The following is a 9,720-nucleotide window of genomic DNA, read 5'->3' as shown; positions in this document are numbered from 1 at the left end:
CCTGCCACGAGGGCCACACAGCACCATGCTCAACTGTGTGCATACAAGGTAGGTGCTCAAAAAATGCTTGCTGAATTTGGAAAGTGACAGTTGTGGAACATGGGACTGCAAAGCACGGGGCCATGAACACGTGGGGTCTCCTGCTGCCTGGAGCCCTGGGCTGCTCTCCGGGTGAGCCCTGTGCGCAATGGCCCCAGGCCACTCCCACCGCACCTGCTCCTGGGCTCATCTCCGGAGAGGCCCTAAGCTCTCAGGAGGCTCTGGGTGTGGACACTGGCGTCTGGGCACCCGCCCCAAACCCGGCCAGCCCCTCCCACCACGCTCTCGGCTCACTGAAGAGACTGCCCTTTGGGGCAGGGATTTACCTGAGGTTCAGCAGCAGCTTGTAACGTTAATGCCAAGTGAACTGTGAACAACCCGCCACAAGGTAATGAGGGGCAAGTGAGCTAGGAGCAGAAGCCCTGGCCCCTCCAGGCCACCCTCGCTCCCTTACCTGGGTGCAGGTACCCCACAGCTGGGTGGGTGGTGCCAGGGAGAAGGAGGGCGACACTGCAGACCCACCCAAGCCTGAGGGCAGCTGCTTGGGGTCAGATTATGAGGTGGCCTCCCGCCCAGCACCGTGTCCCAGGGCTGAGCACCAGTGAGCGTCTGGAGCTGATTAGCGCCCAGCATGGGCTCGAGGCCTGTTCCCAGGGCCACGTGGTCAGGCCTGGGCAGCTCAGGGGTTGGTCCCTGGGCTGACGATACGTCTGCTGTCAGTAGCTGCTGTGGGCTGTGGGGCGACGGGAGGAGGCCTTAGGCTGGACGAGGGGAGACGCGGATACGCGATCCTCGGAAGAGGGTGGAGAGTTGGAGGGCTGGGTGACGTGTGGGCGCTGTGCTCTGTGCACTGTGCACACGTGTGCACACGTGAGAGTCCATGTGCACGTTCGGCGGGCCCCTCCCGGGCACAGCCCACGCACGCGGTGAGTTCCTTGGAGAGTGTGCACTGCTGGGCTGAGGAGGGCGGGCCCGGGGCCTTTTGGTGATTCCCTGAGGAGGTCTCCCTATCACCCCATTTCGCAGAAGAGAAAACAAGGCCTGGGTTGGTGAAATGGCCCCCAGGGTCCCCCAGCAGCGGGAGGCCAGACTGTCGGCCCTGCCCAGTCTCCTTGCTGCCCCCTGTGCTCCTTTCGGAGCCTTTGTCTGTGCTTTCCCCAGGAGGTGGGATGGCAGTCGATCTTGGGGCCTCTTGTGTCCTGCTGCTCAGGCCAGGTGCTCAGAGACCATAACCGTGCACGCTGGCTTGGTGCAGTGGCCTGAGCAGGGCAAGTCCAGGCAACGTCTGTGGCCCCAGGCTGTCCCCACCACACCTGGGATTCATGCCCCTCCTGCTCCTGCTCCTGCTCCGTGGCTCCCAGGGACCAGGAGCGATTGTGGCTGCGCCGGCCTCTCGGCTCTGCCAAGCTTCGGTGAGCAAAGATTGTGCAGACGTTGACAGAATGGGCACCACGGCGCCCGCGTGGGCCCTGACAAGGCCCAATTAGAGGGGACGTGTGGGGGCGGGGCAGGTCTGGCCAAGAGCCCTCAGGCCCAGCCTGCCTGGGGCGGCCACACGCGGCCACCAGCTACCAGTGCCAGCGGGTGCACAGCACACACTGCGGTGACAATGCTGGGTGCTGGACAGGGAGCCTTTCTCCCCAGGATCCCACTTGATACCACGCCCGCCAGACCCTCAAGCCAGTGTCCAAATGCATTCTGGGTGTGGGACCTGGGTGCACAGACTCCAGCCAGGTGCAGAGAGGAGGTGGAGGGTGGGCATGGCGCCCCTGGGTGGACACAGGAGGACCAGGACCTCCTGTGGGCAGCCGCACTGGGGGCCAGGGACCCCCTCCTACCCACTCAGCATTGCTGGGAAAGCGCTCATGGGCTCAAAGCTCTCCCGGGTGCCAAGTGCCTCCTCATCTTGCTTCCTGGTGCGGCCGCTCAGCTCCCCTCTGGGCAACATGCACGCAGCCAGCTCGCCAGCCAGCCTCAGTGACAGAGCCGTAATTGGGGAATTTCCTTATAAATGAACAGTGGGCCACAGCGACCAGCCTGGACTGTGCCCTCATGGGCACATGGAGCCATGTTGCTGGCGTTGAGATGTGAACGCTCTGGGAAGGTAGAGGCCTTGGCAGGGTCCCCGGCTGACCCCCTCCTCCCTCCATCCCCCTCCCACTGGCACCTCCCACAGACCTCACACGCTGGAGGGGTCCACGAAGCAGCTCCTTGTGGCCTGTGTCCCCGACTCAGGCAAGGCCTGCCCTGCCCTGCACAGGGCCTAGGGAGGGGTCCTCACCCTGCCCCCAGCCTCGTGGCTGCAGCCTGTTCTATGGAGACATCTAACCCTGATGCCCTCCACACTACCCTCGGGTCACCCCGTCTGTGTGCCCAGCTCAGCCCCTGCTGAGGTTGTCAGCTCTCTGTCCCCTCAGGCCCACATTGCCAGCTCTGACTCCCTATGGGGGACCCAGAAGGAGGGAAGTGAGCTGCTATTTTCAGGACTGAGGACCACCCACACTCAGAGCCACAGCAGTGGGACTCCTGACTGGGGCAGGAGGCCCCTCTGTTGTGAGGCCTCCAGAGCCAAGATGGAGTGTGGGAGGGGTCAGGCAAGACCCCTCACCCCAGACCCCTCCCACAAGGGCACAGGGAAGGCCTGGGCCTACTTAAGGCTCTGGGACTGGCAGGTGGGGCACTGTCCCTACAATTTGGGCTGCCTACCTACTCACAATACACTGTCCTTGGCCCTGAGCAGGCAGGGGCCGAGGTGACAGGCCCAGGGTCCCCTGAGCCCCACTTTCTCCACCATCACAAGCACCCGGGCCAGACCTGGGTGTTCTGCCCTGATGCCTGGATTTCAGGTCCCTGCCCCCACCCCTATGTGAGTCTGTCCTCTTATTAGCACTGTTTTGCCGATTTTGCAAGTCAAATCCTTCATTATTGAGTCCCTAGCTTGATATGCAGCCAGCCGAGCTGGAGGCCAGCTGGGAACAGGGAAGGCTTGGCATCACATGACAGTAGCCGCCCATCATGGCGGCCTGAGGACCCCAGAGGCAGGTGCAGCAAACCCTCCAGACTCATCCACGGGCGCCCAGGGTCACCTCCCTCTGCCCCCAGCCTCGCCCTGCCCGGCCCAGCACCCCTCACTGGGTTCCCTGGGGAGACCCTGCCCCCACCCCTCACGGGCTACAGGTAAGCCTGACAGGTGAGCCCAGGCCCTGCCCAGGCTGCCCAAGCTCAGGGTAGGCGGTCAGCCTCTTGCTTTCCCGCACGGTCTATTCCTTCTGCCAGGACCTGCTCAGCTGGGGTGGGGGTGGGGTGGGAGGGGGTGAGCCCCCACGGCTCTCAGGGACTGAGAGGTGAGACACAGCAGAAGAGGGTTCCACCGCCACAGCCTGGCTCTCCACCGGGCTGAGTGTATTTTTAGTTTCTCCAGGGCCGGAATCTCCTTGACTGAAGGCTCAGCTGCTCCTCGGCCCCCCTGGCTTTCGGCAGCGTTGTGGGTGGAAGGTGAGGGGCTGGGGGTGCCAGGTCCCTGGGCGTGAGCTTTCTCCTGTCCAAGCGGCATTGACCCCCACTGCCCTCCCCAGCCTTTCCTCCTCTGTAAGTCCCAGTCCCCTCTTGTACCCTACCGGTGACGGTGATGGTGCGGCCCAGCCCAGGGGCTGCAGGAGAGAGACCCTCCCTGGCCCAGGCAAACGGCAGGTACGGTGGCAGGCGGCTCAGGGCTGGTGGAGGCCAAGGCCCCCTCAGTTGTGCTGTCCGTCGTCGGTGCTCCACTCTGCCTCAGACTGCCTTGTGGTCCCAGGAAGGGACCAGGTGCTGTTCCAGGCATCACAGTTGTTCCCACGTTCCCTCTCCAGACCAAGGAAGCCTTTCTGGGGAGTGGGGGTCAACCCATGCCCGATGCTCGCTTGTCACAGGCAGGAGACCGGGTCACCCCAGACCAAGTTTGGAGGGGTTGAGTCAAGACCTAACAAAGTTAGGGCTCTGTCAGGAGGTGGGTGAGGGCTCAGACTCCAGGGCTGGGTGGATGCAGTCCGGGCTGGCTTCCAGGAGGAGGTGGCCCCAGATCCAGGTGTTAGAGCATCCATAGGACTCATCGCGGTGGAGAATGCTGAGTGCCAGACACCGTGCTTGCTGCCTAGATGCCCACAACAGCCGGCGAGGACACAGAGGCTCCCTGAGACGCCGCCGTGGGGACAGCGGATGCCAGGCGCCCCCTCACTTCACCGCATGGCAGTTCTCGCCCCGGCGCATGTCCTATTTCTGGAGTACAGCGCTGGGTGCTTCTGTGTGGTGGTGTTAATTAGGGTTGGTTTCCACAGAACATGCCTAACGTGTGGGAAACCTGCAAACGTCGCTGTGCTCAGTTCACCTGCACGGAAGGAGTGGGTTTGGGGGCCATCTCACCCCTTGGGCACATCAGTGCCCAACAGACAAGGTGCACGTCCCCAGCCTGGGCCCCTGAACAGTCCAGACCCAGCAGTCGGCATGGTGGGCGGTGCACAGGCTTCCCTGGGCACGACAGGCATGGGGGCGACAGCGCTACTGCCCTGGCCTGGGTGGTCACTCTGAGTCAGGCTAGGCCTGGGACAGGGCCTCGGGGCCAGTGTGTCCCTCTGCAGGTCTGGAGAGGTCCAGGGCTGGAGCAGGGTGTGTGTCCTGGGTGACACTGACCCGGGGACAGGAGAGCCTTTGTTCCCCCCCGCCCCACCCCACCAGGGCCTGTTGAGGGAAGAGCAGAGAAGTGTGGCTGGACAGAGTGGGACAGACAGAACAGGTGGACGGGTGTGTGGGCGGGGCCCTCAGCAGTCAGGGAGAGTCAGATGCTGACGGGCGGGTCCAGTAGAGGGGAGAGAGCAGAAGGGTCCTGGGGTGGAGGGGCAGGACGGGAATCAGGGATGGGTGGTGGTTGAGAGCTGGAGGTGGGCAGGTGTGGCTGCAGCCGCTCCTGGGGGGCAAAGGGGCCCCAGGAAGGGCTCAGCCATGAAGTCCCCCTTGGTTCTCAGGAACCCCAGTGGTCCCAAGGCCGAGCCCCTTGAGCTCCTGAGGCCCTGAGACCCTCCTCCCCTTCGCAGCACAGCGACTGCATCCCAGAAGCCCCTGGTATCCCGGAGCCTGCAGCACCCCCCCATGCCCCCACCTCTGCTCTTTCTCTGTTCCATCATTTTTCAAAAATAATTGTGTGGCATCAGGCTGCTCCTGACCTGGGGTCGCTGGCTTTCGTCCCCAGGCCCACCCAGGCTGGCCTCATGCGATGTGTGTGTCAAGGTGTTTCCCCTGCAAGGCCTTCATCGTTCCCTGATTGTTCACATTAATTTTTCTCCCTCCTCGGTGATCCTCCCCTGTGCTGTGCTGGTTGGGAGGGGGCTGCCTAACCCCATCCTGCCCTGCTGCTGCTCTTCTGCCCTCCCCTAGATGGATGTTCCTTTATTGTCCATAAATCTCTGCACAACCCTTTGTGAAGACAGATCGGAGGCCTCCTGCTCCCCGGTGTTTGTCGGCAGCGGGTTTAATTAGCACTCCCCACAGAGGAAGGGAAGGGGCTCTCCGCCACCCCCAGGCTTCTTCTAGGGGACAGAGGCTGGGGCTCCATCTGTGTGGATTCAACACGCCAGACCACATAACTAGCCTCCCCACGTTCCATCCCAGGCAGCCCCATCTCCCTAGTGGCCCAGGGGGTGGAAGCCCAAAGCCCAGCAGCACCCCTACCAGCCCCCAGCACACAGTAGGTGCCTAATAAACACACAATGAGTTGGTAGATGCCAGGATGAAAGGCCCCACCTTTCATCCCACAGTGGCTGCTGGCTGTGAATCTGTCTGCTTCCCGTTTCCCGGCCGGGGTGTGCAATAGGCTGCAGGAAGGAAGGGAAACTCGTGGGGTGCTCCCAGCCACCAGCTCCAGCAGCCCCGCAGGGGCGAGGTGCACTCAGGTGGCCCAGCCTGGCCCCACAGCGTGCCGCCCGGCCTGGGAATCCAAGTGCGTGCTCTGTGCCGAGGTCTGAGGGCCAAGAAGACAGGCCTGTGGGGGGTAGTTTGGGGGGGTGGCTGGAGGGACGACCTCAGGATGGTGTGGCAGGAACGTCCCATCCGCCTCTCCACCGGGGCCTGCAGCCGTCTCAGTGGCTTGGGAGTCCCTCTGGTGCTGGCCCAAGCTGAGCCTTTCTCACAGCGGCTCCATGAGCCACGGGGACCCCTGCCATGAGGGTTTACTCATTCCTCATGACAGGAAGGAAAACCGAGGGCCAGTGAGGTGTGATGGATCTTCCCCGACTCAGGAACCAATCCTGGACCTCCCCAAGCCCTGGCCATGTAGGTCTGGGCACTGTGGATCCATTCTGTGACTGCCTGGCTGGGTGGGAATCAGCCTGGGGGGATCACAGAGGGCTTCCTGGAGGAGGGGGTTGTGTCGGAGTTGAGTGTTGAAGTAAATAGAGGGTGCTGGGAGGAGGATCCTGTGGCACTTTGTGGCTGGGAGCTGGGGTGGGCAGTAGTGGGGGGGGGATTGGGCAGGGCCCCTGTATTCCTGCAGGATTCCAGCCTGGCCATGTGGGGTGGGCTGCGTCCAGATTGCTGCTGTCCCCCCAGGGCCACCCAGGCTTCACGTGCAGAGCCTGGCCAAGCCCCTGGGCTGTTACGTGCACTGGCCGGACCAGCTGTCCAGGGCTCTAGGGCAGCGTCAGCCCAGCACAGGGTGGGAAAAGATGGGGGCAAGTCAGGACCAAAGGCAAGGCTGCCAGAGGGGCCGGGCACAGTGCGACACATCATGCCAGTGGGGTCAGGGTGCATCCATGTGCCATGTCAAGTGATGCTCTGGGCAGAGGGACACCCCCAGGCTGACTGGCACAAGGAGGAGAGATTAACGACAGGCCTGTGCCGGCCCAGCACTGGGGTGAGGACGCTGAGGCCCAACAGGGAGCCACATGGCGCTCTGGGCAGAGCCACGCTGGCCGTGGGCGGCTCTGAGCAAGCACGGCCTCAGGCAGGTCCAATGCTCCAAACATGTCATTTCACACCTCTGGGCCTCAGTGTCCTTGTGTGCACGCAGGGGGCGTCAGCAGCCTCTTCCTGCCAGGGCGTCGTGGGGGGTGAGGGTGGGCTGGGTCACCCTGGCTGTGAGGAAGGGCCTCTGCCCTGCAGCCCCTGGGCCCCAGCTCATACAACAAATAAATACTTCCTTCCCATAGACGCACTCCCAACACGTTCTCAGTCTCACTGGACATCGGTCTACAATCAGCTGCTGAATATTCTACTGCTTCTATTATTTCAGCACTAATTTAAGGATTAAAATATAATTCTACCAATTACTGTGCAAAGCCCTGGGCACCAGATAGACAGGGGCAGGTGCTCCTGTCCGAGGACCTGGGCCAACCCTGCAGGTAGATGGCAGGACAGTGTGGCCCCAGGGGCCCCTTGGTCCCCAGTGGGCATACAGTCATGCCCCACTGCCCTCCCAGGGCCCCAGGGTCAGGGCTGGCAGAGAAGTGACCCCTGGAAGGAACCCAGCCTGAGCCCAGCACCCTGCTCACCTCCCATCCACCCCTGCAAGCCCAGGCCCCAGGTGCCACCCTGCACTGACTGCTCTCGGTAGCACCAGCCTGGCCGGGCTTGTGACACGGGATGGGTCTGTGAGCTGGGAAGGACCCTGTGCACAGGCTGCCCTGTGGCTGGCCTGGCACCCTTGCATGAGGGCCAGGAGCATCCTGGCAAACCAGCAGCTGGCCTGGGGAGGTGGACACTCCCAATGCGCTTCTCGTGGTCTGAATTAGCTTCCTGCCCAGCCAGGTCCAAGGGTCTGGGAGTCTGAGGCTGGACATCGGTCACCTCCTGTCTGGGTCCAGTGGGCCTGACCCCAGGGGACCAGCACGCCTGGTGAAAGGTAGGGGTCAAGGTCGGGTGGGGCAGGCAGGAGCTGAGCCTGCCGCCCCGGGCCCAGTGCCAGCTGGTGATGTCATCGCTTCCTGGGATGTAAATATCACCCAAACTCACAACTCCCAAATTGTCCTCCAGCCCGGGCCCCTCTCCTGAGCTCAGCCTGCACAGCCCACGCGACACCCCCACCCAGATGTCTCCTGGGCCTTGACAACGGGGGCCGCTCCTCTGGGGGCCCCCACCTCGGGGATGGGCTGCTCAGCACAGACGCCGGGAGCCCTGCCCGCCTCTGCCTTCTGCTGGGTCCAACTCAAAGACAGCCGCAGCCCTCCTGGTCCCCCACCGGACCCTCCTTGGGCCTGGCCAGACCTGTGTGCCCACTCACAAGTCTCCACTGTGTTCGCAGAGGCCAGATGGGTCTATTCAGGAAACCAGAACCCATCTCTGCCCCTCAAGACAAAGTCCCCAAGATCTGTACCCCACCACCCCCCAGGTCCACCTGCTTCACCCTCAGAAGGCCTGTATGGCCCCTTGTCCCCATTTCCCACTGTGGCCTGGGTTTCTCTCGCCTGGGGGAGGGGAGGATGCGGGGCCCCAAAGGACAGGCTGGGGCTCTGGCAGTGCCAGGAGGAGCATTTGGCCGTGGAGGCATGGCATCTGGGGGTTAGCCAAGTCCCAGCTCAGCGTGGGGCCCTGCATCCTCCTGAGTTGCTGGGGGGCTCCCAGGCCCCACCTGAGGGCCAGCTGGTGGTGACAGGCACAGTCAGCCTGAAAAGTGCCCTGAGGGCAGATGGGTGTCTCTCAGCAAGAAGCAGGCTCAATAGAGGTAGTGAGCACCCTATCCCAGGAGGTGTGCAAGCTGAGGAGCTCAGGTGTGCCTCAAAGATCTTTGCAAATGCGTGTCTGCAGTTTCCTGGCTGCCAGGAAGCCACCTGCCAGGAGCCCAGGGGCCACTATGCTGAGCAAGAACCCTGCACCCTCCCCGGATTTAGCAGCTTGGCTGTGTCTTCTTGGGCATGGCAGGGGCTGCTCAGGAGAAAACTGATAAAGAAACTCCTGCCTACGCTCCCTCTGCCCACCAACGCCCAGGCGCAGGCTGGCAGACTCCCGGCCTGGCTGTGCAGTCACAGGGACGGTGTCCGGGGGTGCTGATGGTCACCAAGGCTGCCCTATACCTCCACACCAGACTGCACGGAGCTGTGTGTGTGGAGGCTGTCTAAGGGGGTGATGGGGTCTCTTGGGTTCAAAGGGGCCTGCCCATGCTGCCCACTTGGAGCCTGGGGGCAGTGCAGTCTGGTCTTGGAACTCAGACGTACCCGCATCCACCATGCAGAGGGGCAAACTGCCAGGGCTTACACAGGGGGTGCCAGGGGGCCCAGGCCCAAGGGTCCCTTAGAAGAAGAGATGGGGCATGTGGGAGGACCTGGCTGAGGAGGGGGAGGGGCCGGACAGGAGAGGCAGGGACCCTCCCCCAACAGTGCCCTGACTCTGCCCTGGGCTGGGGCAGGGAGGGTCTGAGCTCTTACCATGGGCACAGAGGGGCCGGGTGGGGGAGCAGGGCCTGGTTGCTGAGCACACCTCCTCCCTTCCCCCCTCCCTTGGGCTTCTGGAGCCCTGGCCGCCCCCACGGCCATCTGGCTCCACCAGCAACGTTCCCCCACTCCCTCTCCCAACTCACGGTGTGTTCCTCCCTCTTCCTGCTCTCCCAGGCCCCTGCCCCGAGGGGGATGGTGGGATGGCCACGTGGCCTCTTTTGTTTCTGAGTCCTCATGCTCAGTAAGGACTGAGAAAATGTGCATGTGCATATTTTTGCCTGTGCTG

Source organism: Balaenoptera acutorostrata, chromosome 13 (genome assembly GCF_949987535.1).
Source record: "Balaenoptera acutorostrata chromosome 13, mBalAcu1.1, whole genome shotgun sequence".
Lineage (NCBI taxonomy): Eukaryota > Metazoa > Chordata > Mammalia > Artiodactyla > Balaenopteridae > Balaenoptera > Balaenoptera acutorostrata.
Note: the sequence above shows the minus strand (reverse complement) of the source record.